Below are 20118 nucleotides of genomic sequence, written 5' to 3'. Positions count from 1 at the left end.
TATGTCTGAGCCACAAGCCTTTGTTATCATTCTTTCTTATTCTATTCTTAGCTAGCCTTCTGATGAAATCCTTTCTTCTATTCTTTTTATTATAGTTTTAATGTAATATATATAATAAAATGATAAATCAAGCCTTCTGAAACATGGAGTCAGATCCTCATCTCTTCCCTCATCCTGAGACCCCTGTGAACAGCAGCACCTTCAAACACCACTGAAAACCAGGAACCAGCTCATTTTAATCTTTCCCACCTTGATGGCTTCAGATGTGTATTAGCACAGGATGGTTTTAATGTCTCATCTGCAGCATTTTGCTTTGCCTTTAATCAAATAACATGGGATAACCAGGAGGGGATCACACAGCTCCCTCCCACTCTGCCTCTGCAGCTCGATACTCACACACACACCAAGGCTCAATTATTTGTTATACACTGCCTAATATTTTCTATAGCAAACAAAGTTTTATTATCAGCTAATGTATTGATAAAAGAGAGGGAGTTAGTTGATTGAATATGTAATAAGTACAGAAATATACTTGAACTATCGATTGCTGCAGTTGCTTATGTGCACTATTGATATCCCGGGTGCAGATTCGCCCTCAGACTGTTGAGTCATGAAACGCCCATCATCATCTTTAATAATAAAGGGTGACTATTTTTGAGCACTTCAAAAGGCAAAAAAAAAAAAGAAATCCATTTGCTAAATGGGTTTGTGCGTATTGCTGGGACTGCTCATGTGGAAAGTGTGAGAGAGGAGCAGAGGGAAAGGTGCCAGCTCTCCACGTGCCTGAGGAAATGCACGCTCCACTGGGAAACCCACATTATCCACCAGATCAGAGCCACAGCAGAGCCTTAATGAAAGCCCTTTGCATGCCAAAGTGGCAAAATCCACATCTCCAAAGTTGGGATGTGAGGATTTGAGGGTTGTCTGAACAGACCGGTGCCCCTCATCACTGGTGGCTCCCTGCAGTGCTGGAGCGTGGGTTGGCCACAAGTGGGAATTTCACAATTTTCTGTGTGATCCTGAAATTCAGGGAGGAAAAATAAGTGGAAACTCATGCCTGGCTGCAGGAAGGACAGCACCATCCCAGCTCTGGACAATGCCTGCAGGGGCTGCCCAGATCTCTGGCTGTTCCCCCACCCACTGGCAATTGGCAGAGGATCACCCCTTCCAACAGGAGGTTTGCTTCCAGGTGTCCTCCTGTCTGCCAAACACACAGGAATGCTTGGGATCATGGCTGGAGTCTGTGTTTGTGGGGAATTCAGCAGCTCTGGGAGTGGGTGGAGATGTACACATGGGTCCATCGAGCTCACTCCACCCTGAGCCATCTCCAGCCACAGAGCTGGGGAGAAGCCACACCTTTGGAAAAGCCTTGTGTGAGTCTTGTGTAAGTGAAGGGGCTGGAATGAGATGATCCTTAAGGTCCCTTCCAACCCAAAGTGTTCTAGGATTCTATGGTTTGTGACGGTGTTCACAGGGGTCTCAGGGTGAGGGAAGAGATGAGGATCTGACTCCATGTTTCAGAAGGCTTGATTTATTATTTTATGATATATATTATATTAAAACTATGCTAAAAGAATAGAAGAAAGGATTTCATCAGAAGGCTAGCTAAGAATAGAATAAGAAGGAATGATAACAAAGGCTTGTGGCTTGGACAGAAAGTCTGAGCCAGCTGGGCTGTGATTGGCCATTAATTAGAAACATCCAACATGGGCCAATCAAAGATCCACCTGTTGCATTCCACAGCAGCAGATAACCAATGTTTATATTTTGTTCCTGAGGCCTCTCAGCTTCTCAGGAGGAAAAATCCTAAGGAAAGGATTTTTCATAAAAGATGTCTGCAACAATGGTTCTCAGTCCCTCCACTGCCACCCGCAAACTGTGCTCACCCTCTTCTACCTGTGCAAAAGCAGGTTAAAGGTCTGAGCTGGATCATCTCCAAGTCTCGATATCTTCCTGTGTGAATTCCTGGACATCCCAACACAGCTGGGGATGGCAGCCCCAGCCCAGTGCCCCCGTTTGGCAGCGCTGGGTGTCAGCTCTCTGCAGTCCCTGCCTGCGTGTGCCGCCCTCCTTTGCGGCAGATGTAAATTCCTATTTAAATCACTCCTTTGACATTTCAGATCGGTAGCAGCACTTTGCAATTACCAGGGGATAAGAGTGCACACACGACAGGGAGCTTAGGTGACCTGCAGCAACCTGTTAAGTGCATTTACTTATTTGCAGAAAAGAGAGAGGCAGAGTAATGAACTGAAAAGCTCCGAAGAGGAAAACTCATTGTCTCACCGTGACTTCCAGATTAAACCCAACCCCAGCCGTGCTGGGCACGGCTCCCCGTGACCCTCCCGATTGTCGAAGCGCTCTGCTCATCACCCCCCTCCCGATCCTTTAATCCCAAGGTTCTGGGTGGGTGGGAAGCAATGGATGCAATTCCCTTCTCAGTGGTGCAGATCCCGGGGCAGCGCTGCCAGAGACTCCCTGGCCAGGACAAGCTGTCCCTGTCCCTATCCCTGTTCCTGTCCCCATCCCTAGGGCAGTGCTGCCAGAGACCCCCTGACCAGGCAGGGACCCCCTGTCCCTGTCCCTGTCCCTGTCCCTGTCCCTGTCCCTGTCCCCAGGGCAGTTCTGCCAGAGACCTCTTGGACACGCAGGGCTGTCCCTATCCCTGTCCCTGTCCCTATCCCTGTCCCTGTCCCTATCCCTGTCCCTATCCCCATCCCTGTCCCTATCCCTGTCCCTCTCCCTGTCCCTGTCCCCAGGGCAGTGCTGCCCTGGTGGCGCTGGCTCCGGGGCTGATTCCTAAGGTTACATCCCATGAAAGGTAGCTCTCAGTGGAAAGACGAGCCCGGCTCTTGAAACCCTATATCCCGCCACGTTCGGCGCACAGCTGCCCCTGTGTCTTTATTAACAGCCTCTCTGTGCTCCCATTCCAAGGCTCCCTTCGCCTCCCCAGCCCAGCCCCGCTCTCCCTCTCCCCGCTCGGAGCCCGTGCTCAATTAATGCCTAATCTCCATGACTCTCAGCCGGGAGGCGGATCAGTTACTGCCACCAAGAATGACTCCATTTACGGGGCTCTTTCAGTGCCTGCAACGTGATCCCGAGCCCTTGACTTTCCCAGTCCATTCACAAAGTCCTCCAGACACCCCCCTCATTAAAAGGTCCCTCCTGTCTCCTTCGGCCCCACCTTGCTGAGCACCGCAGAGGAGATGCTTGCTCTGGGTGGAATTTCTCTCACACAAAGCAGCTCCAGGGAGCACATCCCTCCTCTGCCAGCTGTGGGGCTCTGTTCAGAAGATGGAAATGATATGGAAGATGATGGCAAACCCCAAAACTCAGGGAATTGATGGCCCAGATGAGGCTGGCTCACCAAACCCTAAATGTGCTGCAAGGAACAGCTCAGAAGTGTGGCATCAGCTCAAACGTGCTTGGTAAAAATGGGAGGAAATGAAAAATTCCCAGGTGCAGTCACAGTGGGGAAAGCTGCAGTGGGAACGTGGTGGTGCCACAGAGTAGTAAAGGAAAAGCCCAGGAGAGGGAAGGCAGATGGGATTTCCCCATCCCTGCTGCCAGAGGAGGCCAGGTGGAGGTGAGGGCACCACAGGAGGTTGAGCTGGTCTGGAAGAGGGAAGGAGGATGGCCCTGAACCAGCTCCCTCCCAGCTTGAAAGGATCCAAGGGCAGTGACAGGGAAGGCAGGATGGAGGAAAGAGCACTGGGATCCCTGTGCCAGCTGAGCCTGGCATGGCCAAAGGAATCCTGTCATGGGAAGCAGTGCCCCAAACTGATCTCCCTGCATTTTAGACAAGTCTGTGGTGCAGTAGCCAAAACTCATTGCAAAGGTGTTACTCAAATTATTGATTTATTGGTCATAAACTGTTGGGGGTTTATTGGTGATAAACCACCTGAGGGCAGGTGGGACTGAAGGATTTGTGTTGGCTGAGCTGTGCCAGCCTGGAGAGATGTGATGGGCACGACCCTTGCTGCTGCATCCTCACCACTTTTAGTTTTAATTTAGCTTAAATGTTAATTGTCCATGTCGCTGGATTTACATGTTTTTGGCTGTCTATATTTGGCAGCTTGTTTGCATGACTGGAAACCCTTCTGACCTTTTAGATCAAATAGATTTTGGATCCTGGGAAATCAGAAAATTAATTCTTTTCATCCAAAATGCTTTAACCCCATAGAAGCACCAAGGGCATCTCACCAGCCTTCCCCCCAGCAGGAAGGCTCAGGGTTGGGAAAGGAGCAGAATTAATTCCAGGTAAATATTAGTGCTGGGTAAATGGTAAAAAGTGCAGAGAGTACTTTTTCAGGTTCAAAATATACCTTTGATTTGGCTGGAGTGTTTAGCAAACCTCACGTATTGATCTGCAGGTTTAGAGGCTATTGAGAAAAATTCTCTGCCCAAGAACTTGAAACCAGTCAGAGTCTCTGGAAAAGCAGGTTAAAGAGAACCACAGAATCATGGAATGGTTTGGGTTGGAAGGAAGCTTAAAACTCCTCTTGTTCTACCCCCTGCCATGGGCTGCCCACCTTCCTGAGTCAGTTATGAAATTATCTTTGCTTTTTGGGGCAAAAAATCACATAATTAATTTAGGCTTAAGATTAAATATTTAATTAATTAATTTAATTGTGGTAATGGCCATCATTTGCATTGAAATATTTTTCCAAGCAAAAATTCCTCACCAAATTACAGCAAAGTCTTTTGAGAATGATGAACTTACCTGACAGCATTGCTTTCTGTGCTGCTGAATGTCCTCACCAGAAAAAATGGCTAAATTTAGCAAATATTTTAAAAACCCAACACAAAACCCAGCAAAAAATAAAAAAAATCTCCTTCCTCAACTGTAGTAAATACAGTGGGCAGTAAAGAGGAGCATGAGGCTGTGAGGGACATTGTGAGTTGATATGTGGCAGAAAAGGCAGAAAGCAAATGAGGCATTTTTATACATATAAATCCCCTAATCCTGCTGTGTTCCACCTAATCCTGGTGCTTGTTCCTGGGCTATCCATGGGCAGAGATTCACTGCCACACACTGCACAGAGGTGCAGAATGGAGCCACCATCCAGGGAATCTTTGGGCGTCCCCTTTTCCCGGGCAGCTTTCTGGTGTTGTTCATCCCACACATGGACACAACTCCTTCCTGAGACTGGGCTGCTCCCTGTTATCTTCCCTGTGCCAACGGAAGGTGCTCCTCTTATCCCTTAAGATTTTGTCACCCATTTTCCTTCCCAAAGCAATGCTTTATCCATCTGGGTGCTGCTCACAGCCATGGGAAGCCCCAGCTTTTTCCCTTTGCCAGATTTCTGAGCTGGTTTTTTTATTTCTCAAAATTTCCTTTCAGCCCTGAACAGTGCTTTCATGCCTGCCCAGTCTGCTCCTCTGTGGAGATAATCCCATGACTTGATTTTCAGGTATATTTAGTGTCTAGACAGAGCACTGGATCCTTTGTGCTTCCCTCGCTGTTCCCTTGTTGGTTCAATGTCCCTTCAGGCACTTTCTAAATTCCAAAATTCTAAATCTCGTGCCACATCCACCCCACTGGTGTCCCAGAGCCCCTGGGCCACTCTTCTGCCAGATTTTCTCCTCACTCTACTCATAAATAACCAGGAAAAAAAGCCCAAAAAATCTGTGGTGGGACATGGCAATTGCAAAGGAGGAGGAGAAAAGGAAGCCCAGGAGGAGCCACCCAGGTGGGAGCACCTGCCCAGCAGCCCCTCTCACCCCCGGCAGCATCTCCAGGAGCAGCAAAGCTCTGCCCCTGCCCCAGGCATTCCCAGAGCAGGGATCCAGCACACATCCCTGGGAGATCCAGCACTCAGTCCCACTCTCCATCCATACATCAGGACAACCCAATTAAGTCATTTACCGGGAGGACCTGGAGATGGCAGCAACATATAATCACAAACATAAGCAGTTTGTACATGGTAATTATATATTCTATTTTTTTTTATCAGTGCAATACAGACAGAAGATTATTTTATGCTTGATATCATTCTAATTTTTGATCCATTTCCCCCCCAACTTAAAAAGGATTAAGATTTGGCTTGTGGTAATAACTTTGGGAATGCCAACTCCATAAGTATTGTGCAGCATTGTATTAAACTGATTATTAGGTACTTTTGCTTATTGTTAACACCACTCCTCTTCTCTAGGCCAACATCTGAGACGTTGGAAAGCAGATGGTTTGAATGGTCAAGCTGAAAGGCCAGAATATATTTTAAATCTGTTTTAAAATAAAACATGCTCTTGCTTTAAACTCCATCTGATAAAACAGAGCGGAGTAGATGGGCAAGGAGAGAGGAAACGCCGTGCCTGGCTTTGATCATTTTCAAAAGGAATTGTCACGTGTGATTTTCCAGAAGATGAAGGCACCAGGTGAAACTATTTCATATCCTGAGACCTTTACTCTGCTGCAGCAACATCTGCTTCTCATTTTCTGCAGGTCTGGAGGGCAGCCTGACCCCCCCCAGTGCCATCAGTCCTGCCAGGGTGTCAGTGGCCAGCCGAGGGTGGGAAGGAGGGTGGAGGGGAGATGAAGAGGAGTTCAGCCCCATCTGATGAAGGGTGGGCAGGCAGGGGGTCCCTGCCAGCTCCTGGTGACACAGGGACCAGTTCCTGGTAGGATTGCAAAAGGAGATCCTGATGGGAAAGAGGAGAGCAGGGCAGGGTAGGGGAAGTGTCACCCTGGGGAATGGGTGAAACCCAACAGCTTCCAGCTCCTGCTCCTCCCCAGGGATCCCAGGGAAGGCCCTGGGGTGCAGAAGGACCCTGGCACTGGAGGCAGAGCAGCTCAGGCAGGAGGCTGCCAAGGGTGTTTCACTTTCCTGCTCCTCAAAAGCCTTCTCCTCTCTCCTGATTTTTTTTTCCTTTCTTCCCTGCACACATCCAATGGCTCACTGGCTTCCCATCACACAGCAGTGCCTATAGAAATGGGCAGAAGATCTGGAAATGGGAAATAACTCCTTAGGGGGAAAGTGGCAGAGCCCCCCATGGGGCAGCCCATGGTGACATGGGACACATAGAGCCAGGGTGACACATTCCCACCTCTGTGTCAGTGAGGGAAAGGGCAGGATGCTGCCCACAGACATGGGGACCGTGGTCACCCTGCACATCCAGGGGTGGCACGTCCCTGCTTCCCTGTGTCCATGGTCCCACTTGTCCCAGCCCTGCTGTGACGCTGCCACAAGGATGTGCAGGATGCTCCCAAATCCCAGAAATGTGGCTGTGACACAGCCCCCACCCATTCCAGCACCCCAAGGCATCTGCCTAAAACCAGGCTATGGTCAAAGCCAACATTAATTATAACTAGTTCCTTAATAGCTGAAAATAACTAATGCAATGCTCTCCGTTTGGTGCCAGTGGGGAACAGGCCTGGAGTAAATGAGCTCATGGTTGGGAATCAAAGATTAACAGACTATCGAGGAGTAATTTCTTCTCCACATGAATTAGCAAACTGTGGGTAATTATTGTGGACAGAGCTGGGCAGGTTCATTTGACTAGGTCAGTTAAGAAAAGCCTGGGATAATTAAATTGTCTCTAGAGCCGGCAACAATGCTGGGGTTGGAAAAGGCCGTTCTTCCCTTGCTGCTCCTCTTCTGGATAAATCATACCTGCCCTTAGTGCCACCCTTGGGGGCAGATCTGCACTGGTAGAGGAATTTTTATGGTTATTGATTCATCTGATGACAGACTGAACTGATTTGGGGGTGGCTGGACCCAGGACTGCAGCCAGCCTGGTCCCAGAGTGGGTTTTGGTCACCCACCCCTACCACAGGAGCTGCTCTCAGGGCCACAGGGCAGGACCTGGCCTGGTGGTGCCTTGCTTTGCCTCTCCCTGCAGACAGGGAGTGGGAAAAGCTGTTTGCAGAAAGCCTGGATGAGAGGCTGGGATCAGTGGTCACTCCCACACCCGTGGCTGCCTGAAAGGAATAACCTCAGCATCCCTTGGGAGCTGCTCCTGGAACAGGGAGAGCTCGGGAGGCTCCCGGCTCTGCTGTTTTCTCTGCACATTACCTGGATGTGGGATGCACCAAGACACTCTCCTGGAGCTTGATGCCGACTGGAAAAAGGATGCAGCGTCATTAAAAATAGAAACATGAAAGATTATTTACATTTCAAGAATAGCTGAGGTCCTTAAAGAAACTTCCATCATCCTTTAAAGGCTCTTAGTCAAATGCTGTTCATTATTAATGCCTGTTGGCTTTATTTAGCCTATGACTACAATTATATATTTATGAGGTAATCAGCAATTGGAAATTTCCCTGTAATGGTAACTGGAGCTTGGCATCCAAATAAAATGAACACCATTAAGAAAGTATTGCGGTCATTGGGGTGGATCAAGTGTGCTAATAGCCCAACTAACAGCAATTAAGTCAATTAACCATTCAGACATATGCTGCTCAATTTCCCTGCTTAAACAGCCCGGTGCATCTGCGAAATTTGTGGAACTTATTTATGGTGTAAGCGGCTGCGAGTCATTATTAACCAGGGGAAACAGGGAAAATAAGGGAGGCTTGTAAAAAATTAACTACTGCAGCAAAAAAGATCCGCTAATTGCCCGTTCCCCTCGCCACGGGGGGAAGGTTTCGTTTCCCAGGGTATTTATTTATTACATTTGGAGTGGCTCTGGGCAGGCTGTGGCACTGTGAGTACAGATGGATGGGCACAGGGGGATGGACACAGAGGATCTGCAAGGACAGAGCCACGGGATGGACCCTGAGCAGGAGAGCAGGAGAGCAGGAGAGCAGGAGAGCAGGAGCAGCGTCAAGCACTGTGTCTGTCTGTCCCCTGAGGCTGTGACTCAGATATGGGGCAAAGGTGCAACAGGGAAAAGGAAGGAGACCCTGAGCAGCCCCTCAGCCCACGGGCTCACAGCTCCCCATGCACAGGGGACATGCTGGAGCTCAGCACACAGCACCCAGTGAAGGCTCCATCCTCCTCCTCCCAGCCTTCTTCCCCAAGCCCCTTGTTTCTCCACGGTGACACAACCCTGAAGCCAGCAGCATTTCCATCAGCTACCCGAGCTCTGGGGACTTGGTGACACAAAGTGCTTTTCCTCCTCCTTCCCCTTTTCCGTTTTCCTGCCGTCCGTCCAAACGAGGACGTTCCAAAGTTTTGTTAAGTGCCTGTTTTAATGAAGCCCATTAAAGTTAACCTGGCCATATAATATACAGGAGAAACCCACCATAAATATAGGTAAATAGAGATTGTAAAGATAAATAACCGTGCAGGTGTGTGAGGAGTGATAATGTGCTCTATTTACTGTGCTCCCATAACGGGCCAGTAAAAGATACTGCGCCTTTAATGACTCACTTTCTGCTGGCAGCCGGCACTCACCGTTAGCAAGCTAAGGATGCAGTGACACAAAAAGCTTACAGATAATTAAATATTGATTTTTGTTTTCTAATCCTATATAAAAATTGTCCTGGGTCTCCCAATGGTAGTTTCATCTCACTAGGACACAGGGAGGGCTATTAACCCTGTTTGGTTTCAAGCTGTTGTAGGAACAAATAAACAGGGAGGCTTGGAGAAGCCAGGCAGTGCTCTGTGGGCAGAGAGAGCTGCCAGCCCTGCCTGCCCCCGTGGTCCTGCCAGCAGCCCCACACCTGGGCAGGTGACCAGCACTGAGGCATTGCAGATGTTTTGGGGAGGGTCCCAGTGGTTTTGTCTGTGTTGGTTGGGGTGGGTTCCTGTGGCACAGGCCCCCAGGAGAGCCCCAGGGTTTGGTGTGCAGGGGGCAGAGGGGGGATCTCCAGGGCATCCTCCCTGCTCCTGTAGAAGGAAAATGGATGCTCAGCCCCTTGAAGGAGAGGCAGCTGGTACAGACCCTACATCACAAGGTCCCCACTTATTTCACTGCATCACATCTCTATGTTCTCTGATGCTCCTAAATCCACCCTGTGCCCAACAGGTTTAGATCATCCCAAGAGATTTATCCTGGAAGATGCTGGTTTGAGTCTCATGCAAAATGAACACAAAACTACAATGCTCTATCAGAAATTTGGATTTCCACTTCTGCAGAGCATGGCAGGAAGCTGCTTCCTGCGAGGAGGCGGCTGGAGGAGCTCAGAAGCAAGGACAGAGGGACCAAGCAGGCCCTGGAGCAGAGGGTTCATCTCACAGGGCCGGGTCAGGAGCCAACAGGGACTTCAAAATGGCCTCGTCAGCTGAGACAAGGGCTTGGCTCAGCCTGGCTCTGCAGCACAGTCTCAGAGCGGGGATTGAGAGGGATTCTGCACCCCCTGTGACAGCCCAGCCTGACCAGAGCGTGGGGAGCAGGGGGTGACCTGGCGTGCCTGCCCCAGCACGCAGCCACCTTGCTCTGCAGTGAGAAGAAAGGTATTAAAATAATATCCTCCAAGCCTGCCATGCATGATGTTTTCTCTCACTGTTGGGAAAGCAATTGCCTCCAGCAAAGATCTATTTCCTGGGCTGCTCATTCCCGAGCTCACGGCGAGTGCTGCGGGCACACTGTGGAGCGCGGAATAAACCCCACAGCCAGCACTGAGCAGCTCATTCACAAAATGAACTGAGGGGCCTCCCCTCCCAGTTATCCTTTCAGAAGCTCCATGCAGCATAACCCACACTGTTTACAGACTTTGGGCTGGGAGTAAATCCTGTTGCTTTACATAATTCCCGTCCTTTGGTAAATGGTGCTGTTTCTGAAGGGAGAGAACATCCCCTCCCCACACTCCTTCCAATGCTGTGTATAAATGAGGCCGCCGTTGGAACATGCCGGATGAGTCTGATCATGGGGAAAAGAGCAAAACATCCTCCTGAAAAGCTGCATGCACCATTTGCTGAGAAATCTTAAATATTTTCCTTGCAGAAGCCTGTAGACTCAATGCTTCCCTTGCCAACGTGCTGCGCACGCTAAACCCTGCTCAGCCATGAGGGGCAGTTCAAGAAATAATGAATTCAAGCGTGCCTGAACTTTGTGCTGATCCCAAACACCCTGGGACAGTGAGCTGGGGCTGTGATTCCCTCACTGGAGGCTCAAGGCTCACTGCTGTCCCCTTCACCAGCCCCATGGCTCTGCTCTGTCCCATCCCCACCTGGCCTTGGTTCACCTGGATCAGAGCCTGAGGAAGGAGGGCTGGATGAAGCAGCTGACCCAGGAAATGCTCCTGAACCTGAGCAAACAACCACAAGGTCTCCTGTGGCTGTATAACTCCTTCTCTCTGCCCCTCTGGGGGCTCTCAGCCCCGTTCTCATGCTTCCCCACCAGCCGCTGATCCCAGCTCGCTCCTTGTCTTGTCTCCTTCAGGAGACCTGGCAGATGAGCAGGGAAAAGCGTTGGCAGTGCCAAAGCGCTTCCGCAGGGGCACCAGGGAGCTGGGGAGGCAAAGCAATCCCAGCATTGCCCCTGCCCTCAGGCACAGCCCTGTCCTGGGGACTTGCTGCCTCTGGTGGCATGATCAGAGCATGATCCCATTGCCTGTGGTGCTGGAAATCCTGCAGGACCACAACTCCGCCTTCCCTTCCCTCTTCCCCTTTGCCCCCACACCATTCCCTTATGGGACCTGTGGACCTGCTGCAGCTCAGGTTTCATTCACACATTTCAGACTACCCGATCCTGCAGGCACCCAGCACCCCAACCCACACTGGGGTCTCCTGGGGAGGCAGCTGCCTCCAGCCTGTGGGGAGTGAGGCCAGAGCTGTGCTGCCAGCCATGTCCTCTGGAACTCCACCAGCACAAACACCGGTGACATGCCAGGACATCTGCCCACTCCATCTTCTCTGAGCAGCAGAACCACCCCAGCTCCTGCCAGGGCACGGCCGAGGCAGCCCCCACCCCAGGAATGGTTTGTGGCTAACCTGGCAGCTGAAACGCTGGGGGGGACCTTTCAGACACAGCCACCCGGCAGCCGCTGATTGAGACTCAAAAGAAATTCTTTGAGGGCAGCAAGATGTCAGGCCAACGCAGGAACAGCAGCAGGTTTGAGAGTACAGACGCGTTAGTCAGAGCTGATGAATGCTGGCTTGTCAAGCCTCCCCATTTCAGTCCTGGATTGCCTTTAAAGTTTGCCAAGTCACTTTTCAGCATTTGTGTGGGCAGAAGGAGACGTGCAATTAAGCTGCAATTGCTGCACCAAAGCCGAATACTTTCAAGTTTGTTATTTCCTCAAAAATGACAAAACGCTGGGATGGAGTCAAGGAACAGGACGGCAGCTCCTGTTGCAGAGCCGCCGTCGGCGCGGTGCTGCGCCTGTCCAAAGCTGGATCCCTCTCCTGCTGAAGGATGAAGACGTGCACATCAAAGGCTACATTAGCATTTGAGAAGCAGGGTGGGGAATGGAGAGCCGGCATCCAAACCCTGCTAGGAGCGCAGGTGACGTGAGACCGTCCGTGTGTCTGTCTGCAGGAGCCTGCGGGGACGCGGAGCTGCTGCAGCGCCCGGGGGCAGTGACAGAGCGTGACACCGGGGTGGCTGGGAGGTGGCGGCCGCAGTGTTGTCCTGAGCCCAGATTTTGGGGGGAATGAGCTCACAGAGACCCTCTGGAGCCTGCCCAGGCTGCCAGGAGGGACAGGGCTGGCCCCACGGTGGGCACTGCTGCCAACCCGCACGGGCTGAGGCATCCAGGGGGGACCCACAGCTCTCCCAGCGCTGGTGAAAAGCCACCGGCCAGGTGGGGATGGCTCTGAGCAAAGTGTCTCTGTCCTGGCTGTGGCTTCTGCACCTCTGCCATGGCACATGCCAGGTGTACCCCTCTGTCCCCTCCCTGTAACCCTAAATCCCAGCCCATGGCTGTGCCACCCACCCACGCCACACCCACCCACGTCCTCTTCCTTCTCTGCCTTTCTGGGGTCTTGGCATGTCTGGGATCAAGGTTTTCCTGCAAGGCTTTGGCAGCCTTTTGAGCAGCCAAATAACTATTATTCCCAAAGATAAAAGGGACAGTTTTGTGGATCCCTTTTCCCCCGAGGTTTCCTGTCAGAGCCTGCAGAGGCAGAGCTGTGTGCTGCAGCCCATCCGTCCTGCCCATAAACCATCCCGGCTGCAGAATGAATCGATTTGGAGCCTGTTGGCTGCTAAACTGAATTAATTTCACCCTAAAGGGCCTCACTGAAACCCAGGAAAAAAAACCCCACCAAGAGACCAAGGGGCTGGGAAATGGTGAAGTGCCTGTGCTGAGGACTCGTGGGGCATGTCACGATAATCCCCGAGAGTCACCAAGCGGCAGGGACAGGAGTCACCCGCTCGGTGCGAAGCTTTTGGGTAACATATTGCTTTTTAATCAGCACTTAAACACGAAATGCTCTTTTCCATCTAATCCCTGCGATGATTTCACAGCAACTCCTCCTGCCACCCAGTTTAATGCAGAGACCGACTCCTTCAGCAGGCAACGTTTACCCAAAATATGTGATTTCATTGAACAGTCATTTTCCGCCGCCTTTTTGCTGACTGCACAAAGCTGCCTTTGGGTGCAAGCAGCTCCACTGCCAGCCCTGCTTCCATTCCTGCTGCAGAGAGGCAGCAACAACTACAAAATAATGAATTAACCTGCACAAAATAGCCCAACACTTGGGTGGGGGGAAGGAAATATGAAGTTTTGGTGGCGTATCCTGAGCGTGTTGCTGTAATTCCAGTGCAGATGGAAGGGGGTGAGCTGCAGAGCTGTGGGGTGATCCCTGCAAGTGCTGGGATTGGGGGGAGACCCAGAGCTGGGCAAGGCTTGGCCCTGGGACCCACATGTGTTGTAATGCACTAAATAGTTCATTTAGTTGTTGTTTTGCACGGATTCTTGCACACATGCACTGAAATGAAGGTAAATGCAGGAATAAGTCAATTTAATTATTGGGATGGGAGCATCTTCTGGGCACTGTGGGTAATTCCAGGCAGCCCTGCACAGCAGTGCTTGGGGCTCACTGCCATGGGGGCTGCATGAGTGGAGCTCAGGCTTTCTAATGAAAATGTCTAAATTTGGTGAAGTCTGGGCTGGAGTGTGGTCCTGGTGCTCCCTACCTGCCCTCTCAGGAAGCCAGCACTGCCTGCTGGGCTTGCACAGGCTGTGGGACACAGACATTGCCTTAAACAGAGCCCAGTTTATCTCTGGTTAACTGAGCCATGGGTTTAAGCACAGCTTAAATACTCTAATCCAGAATGGGGGAGGCAAAATCCACAGACTTACACCAGCTTTAGTAAGTGATCTTGAGCAAAGCCAAAACTCACTGTCCCTGTGAGCATTGAGTGGAACTGCAATGCCCTCAGAGGTTGATGGGATTTGTGCTGCATCCTGGAGCCCAGATTCCTGACCCATCTTTCTGGAAAAGTTGTTTATTTTCCCCAAAACAGTGTGTTCTTCCACACTGGGGCTGCTGAGGATGTGGCTGGCAGAGCAAGAGGCTGTCAGGGCTGAAGCCTGGGCACATCTGCTCAGGACCAGGACAACACCTGGGTGTGCACACCTGGCTCCCACCCTCCCTTTTGAGGCCATCGCTGCTGATGGCCAAAAATTGTGAGTCCAGAAACCATCTCATTGGAAATTGCTGCTCTACGGGAGCAGACCTGCTGCGGCGACATGCGGATTTTGACAAAAGTTTAATTCCAAAGAAAATTGAAACAAAGTATCTCAATAATGCAGCAATGTTCTTTTTAACATTTTCCAAATGTCACATTTTGATATTTCGCTTCCAAATGTCTTTTCTTTAGAAATTTATACTAGTTAAGAAAATTAAGAGGAGATTAGATTTCTTCCCACATTGTAATGTCCGTGGGAGCTCTGTGGTTGTGCAGGGCAGCGGGGACAGTGGGACCCCAGACCTGCCAATCCTGGGGGATCCATTCCCTGTCACAGCTCCCAGCCTCCCCTCAAAGCCTTTGGGTCTGTAGAGATGCACAGACTGAGATTTCGGGCAGATTGTTGGGTCTGAAAATCCCTTTTTGACCTCAGAATAAATACACAGATGAACAGGAAGAAAAAAAAAAAAGGTTTGATGCAAATCAGACTGGAAGAGACTTGGGGGAAATTCAGAAATTATGTGTTTGCTACTGGCTTAAAGGAGACTCATATCACAACTACCCAGAGAAAGGAAACATTGTCTTTTACTTGAAAGTAAAAATGTGAGAGAAGGGAGGAGAAAGAGAAAAGTCTGACGGTGGGGCATGGGCTGGCTGGGGAACGGAATCCTAAAACGAGCCAGAATCCAGGGCTGCAGGAGATGGGGTTGGGCTGGGACCTTCTCTGGAATGGTCACTGCTGATCTACTGCCTGCTCTGGGAATGTCCAGTGCCACCCCAAGGAACTGAGGAGGGAGGGAAGAACTTCTTGTGTCAGTCTCTGCTGACTGTAGAAAGGGATTTCTGAGGGTCTTGGAGTATTCTACCTACAAACCAGTGTGAAGTGTCAAAGGTGGCATGGATTATTGGGAATTTCCTTGGGGAGCAGGAAGGATCAGTGCCAGGGACCGCAGCGACACTTCCCGGTCTCCTTTCAATGACAATTTCCAGCAGAGCTGTAGATGGCAATGACAGGAGGGAAAACTGCAAAACCCAGGCACGGGCAGAGATCCATTCCCCACGATGGTCTGAGGAACAAAGCGCTTCCCAGGCGAGTTCAGCCCCAGCCTGTGAGCAGGAGCCATCTGGGCCGTGGGCGTGCGTGGGCGCCTGGCAGGGCGCGAGTGCCCACTCCTTCCTTCCTTCCCTCCTTCCTTCCTTCCCCACACCCCAGCACGGCCTGGGAGATGCAGGACAGGGAGCTGGAGGGGTCTGTGTGTCCATATGTGTGTGTGTATGTGTGTGTGCATGCATGTGTAGGCGTGCTGGGGGAAGAGTGTGTCTGTGCTCAGAAACCCCACAAACAAATCCCCCAAAAACGCTTCTTACATGTGAAGGCATTGGCTGTCACAGACAAGCACATCCCTTCCTCTGTGGGGGATCATGACCTCGGTGCAGGCAGGGACACCTGCCCCAAACTGTGTCCCTCAGAGCCCAGCTCCACTCCTCAGGTGTGTTTCTGCAGGAAAATGACAGCACTGCTAATTATACCAATACAGGGCTATTTCACCACCATGTCAATGCCCTAACGTTTTCCACAGAGCATAAAACATCCAGGCACCCACAGGTGACTGAGCAGAGCTGTCCTGGCACTCAGGGAGTGCTGGAGCTCTTGCTGGAGTTCACTCTTCCCGTGGCCTCTCTCACAGACATCTTTTATGAAAAATCCTTTCCTTAGGATTTTTCCTCCTGAGAAGCTGAGAGGCCTCAGGAACAAAATGTGAACATTGATTATCTGCTGCTGTGGAATGCAACAGGTGGGTTTGTGATTGGCTCATGTTGGTTGTTTCTAATTAATGGCAAATCACAGCCCAGCTGGCTCGGACAGAGAGTCCGAGATGAAACCTTTGTCATCATTCTTTCTTATTCTATTCTTAGCTAGCCTTCTGATGAAATCCTTTCTTCTATTCTTTTAGTATAGTTTTAATGGAATAGATATCATAAAATAATAAATCAAGCCTTCTGAAACATGGAGTCAGATCCTCGTCTCTTCCCTCGCCCTGAGACCCCTGTGAACACCTCACAGGCCTCCTCAGCTTTCCCACAACCTCTCTCCCACAAAAGTCTTCGGCCGCGTCTCTACAACATCTTCAAAGACGTTTTCCCGCAGGATTCGCCGAGGTCGTTTCAGCTGCAGCCTGCTGAGATGCCTCTTTCTCAGGGAGGGGATAGATCAGCCCCTCCAGGTCGCGGTTTGCGGTGCGGGGGATGCTCTGGCAGAGGCGCAGCGGCAGCGGGGCATCCCCGGGCGCTCCGTGTGCGGCTGCCGATAACGGCGGGGCCGGGAGACCCGAGCGTGCCGGGAATAGCGAACGATGCTCCCGAGGCTGTGCAAGGAGCCACGGCCCGCCGAGACGGAGCAGCCTCCGCACAGCAGCAGATAAGGGAAGATAAGGGCAGGCAGCAGGAAGCCACGAGTCACGGGGTGGGGTTCGAACGCGCTTCAAGAGGAGGTTGCTGTGCCTGGTTCCGATGGTAGGATAGCAGACCCTTGCTCCTTCTGATATTTTAAAAGGCTGAAAATGTAATTCTAAATTCAGATTCATGTCTCCTCTTCAGCTCCTTCAAAGCCCTAAAGGAACAGTTAAAAATTTCAGAGGAAATTTTTCCCTCCTCTGCAGCATCCTCGGCATCGCCTTTGCTCGGCAGCCTGTGGCAAACACAGGCAATGAGACAATAAAACATGACAGGTATGTTCTGCTGGTTGAAATGCACTTCCATGCAGGAAGAAAGAGATCCGAGGCTTTGGCTGGGGGGAAGCAGGGGGGTTTGTGTGGCTGGGGGTTTGTTTTTCCCTGCTCCAGGGCTGCACCCAGACCTGTCTGTTCCAGTGGGGATCCCGGTGCTGACCACAAGGCTGTTGGTGCCAGGCAGCTCCAACTGGGTCAGGGGGATTTTGAGGGACCAGTTCTCCCCATCAAACCAGAGATGAGCAATGCCAATGCCCTCAAATCCCTTCTGCCTCCTTGCCCTTGGCTAAGGAGGAGCCAAGCTCCAGCCCTGGCACACACACTCTACACAGGAACCATTCCTGTTCCTGGACATTTGGGTTTGTGGGAGCTGAGCTGCTGTTTTAAACTTAATTTTGCTACTGAGATCTGGAGTTTCCTCCCCAGCCTCCAGGAGTGGGGGACAACCTGTCCTGCAAGCCATCCTGTCCTGCCACCTCCACAGCCATGGACAGGGACCCCAGCCAGGCTCTGCCTCCGTTATGCCAGGATAAATCCACACTCCACGGGCTTGTTCCAGATTTATGCAGGCACAACTGAATTGAGCAGGTTAATAAATAGCTCCTCCATTAATAAATGGAGAGCTACTTAAGATCATGAACTTCACGATGATGACAAGGTCATGCCCACCACTTCTGCCCTCATAACTTCTCCAGCATTAGTGCCACTCGCAGTTCAGCTTCCCTGTGCAGCCACAGGCAGGGAGGAAAGATGTCTAAATGTGGGAGCAATTCCCAAAGAAGCCGGGGATGGATCCCTGCAGGAAGCAGAGCTGAAGTGCCAGCACACCCCATAGCTGGGGGGCCCCTGGGGTCTCACTTCCCCCTGTGGCTTTCTCTCCCCCTCTCTTCATGGCTCCAGCTCTTGAAATTATGTCACTCTCTTCTTTAACCATCTGGCTCCTGCAAACAAATATAAGTCCTCCTACACAGACCCGCTGGTGATGGGCCTGATCCTTCCCTGGCTGACACCAGCACCTCCCTGCTGCCTTGGGAGAGGCTGCTCCTCCTGGAGCAGCGTTCCCTGTGAGCTCCTGGAGAGGCCACAGCGCTGGCAAAGCAGCTCCTGGCCCCAGAGTCCCCCTCTCCTCCTCCCTGGTGGGTGAGCACCCTGAGAGTGGCAGCAGGAGCTGGCCGGGCTGGTGTCACCCTGCACCCCAAAATCAGCCCCTGCACCCACTGGCAGTGGCACAGCCAGGGCACAGCAGGGGCTGGAAGGTGCCAGGTGCCACCCACCCTGTTGTGGTGTGATGCAATAGCCTCTTTCAGCCATCCTGGTTCTTTCCCCAGGTGTGCCAATCACCTCTCCTTTCCCCCACCCTGAGCCCTGCTGAGTGCTGTCCGTCAGTCTTGGCATTCCAAAAAGGGCCTCGTGTGATTGGCGAAGTTCAAAAGATGCCTCTCAGCCCTGGGGACATTGGGCCATCCAGGTGTCATTTGTCCCCTGAGACTCCCCCCTCCTTACCTGGTTGGTGGGATCCCTACCCCTTCCCTGCCCCTCTCCCTGGGGTTAAAAGGAACAGCAACAACGTGGTTTGGTAGTTCTGTTGGAGCTGTTGCTGGATTCAGAGGCCTGTGGGCCAGGAATAAAGCTCTGGATCCAAACCTCCATCAGAACCGACTCCTTTCCTTTGCCTCACCTTAAAACTTCTCCACCAGAGGTAAACCTGAGCTCCTGCACGCCTGGACTTGTCCCAAGCACCCAGCTGCAGCATCCAGCCAGCCAAAGGTGTCTCTGGGGTGAAACCACCACAGCTGCCACCTTGGTCAAGCAGCAAGGGCCAGACGAGCCCAGGCACGTTCCATCCAGCAATACCACCCTCCTCCTGGGCAGAGTTTGGCAGGCACTGACCCTCTGCAGGGGCTGGTCCTGCCCTGGCAGCTCCCAGAGTGTTGACCCAGACTGAGGTGCTGGCCCTCGGGCTCTCCCAGGCCCTGCCAGTGTCACTGTCACCACCAGCACACCCCACAGGGCTCTGCCACATCCTCCAGCAGCAGCTGCTGTGGAAGGGCTCCTGGCAGAACCCGGGAATTCCAAAGGAAATCCCAGACTTTTCTTGTTCTCCAGGTCTGGACAATTCTTCTCAACAAAAAAAAAAGTGTTTGGGTCAATAAAAGCAGTCATGAATAATGGCCAAAAATATTTCATTCTGACTTTGATTTTGAGAAACTATTAAGGAACAAGATGAATTTGAAAATGAAAGCCCTGCAGCCCCCTGCAATGAGGCCCCAGATAATGCTTTAACCTTATTAAAAGGTGGGGGAGGCGTTATTTCAAAGCAAAAAACTTATTAGCATAGAAATGCTCCTGCAAAAATAGTTTCAGATTGATACATTTCTGACAGGTAAAAATTGAGCTGCAGAACTGTCAGCCTGCTGTGCTTGGACACAACACCTTAGCTGGGGTTTGGAGGGATACAGGTAATGGGGTTTCCTCACATTCAGATTGTGTCTCGTGCTCAGAGCTGACAGAATGAAATATGCTCAAAAAATAAATAATTATTGATCATCGGTGAAATAAAAGTTCTTATAAGCCAGTTCTGACGTGAGCAGAGCAACTGCTAGTTCAGAATGCAACTATTTCTTTCTGAATGCTATTTTCATATTTTCTTTCGACTCATCAAGCAAATTTTGAAAATCAGGGAACAATCTGGGTCAGCAGGGACCTTAAATCTCATCTTGTCATGGGCAGGGACACCTTCCACTACACCAGGTGGTTCCAAACAACCTGGGGATGGGGATGCACAGCTTCCCTGGACGCCTCAGCCTGCCCTGACACCTGAGGGCTGCCAGGGGGGGCTCCTGGGACCCCTGACCCATCATCCTCACCCTGGACAGGGAGCCTCTGCTCTCCCAGCCCTGGGAAACTTCTCCCAGCCCTGGCTCATCCC

The sequence above is a fragment of the Camarhynchus parvulus genome, chromosome 15 (assembly GCF_901933205.1).
Source record: "Camarhynchus parvulus chromosome 15, STF_HiC, whole genome shotgun sequence".
NCBI lineage: Eukaryota > Metazoa > Chordata > Aves > Passeriformes > Thraupidae > Camarhynchus > Camarhynchus parvulus.
This window is presented reverse-complemented; position numbering follows the sequence as displayed.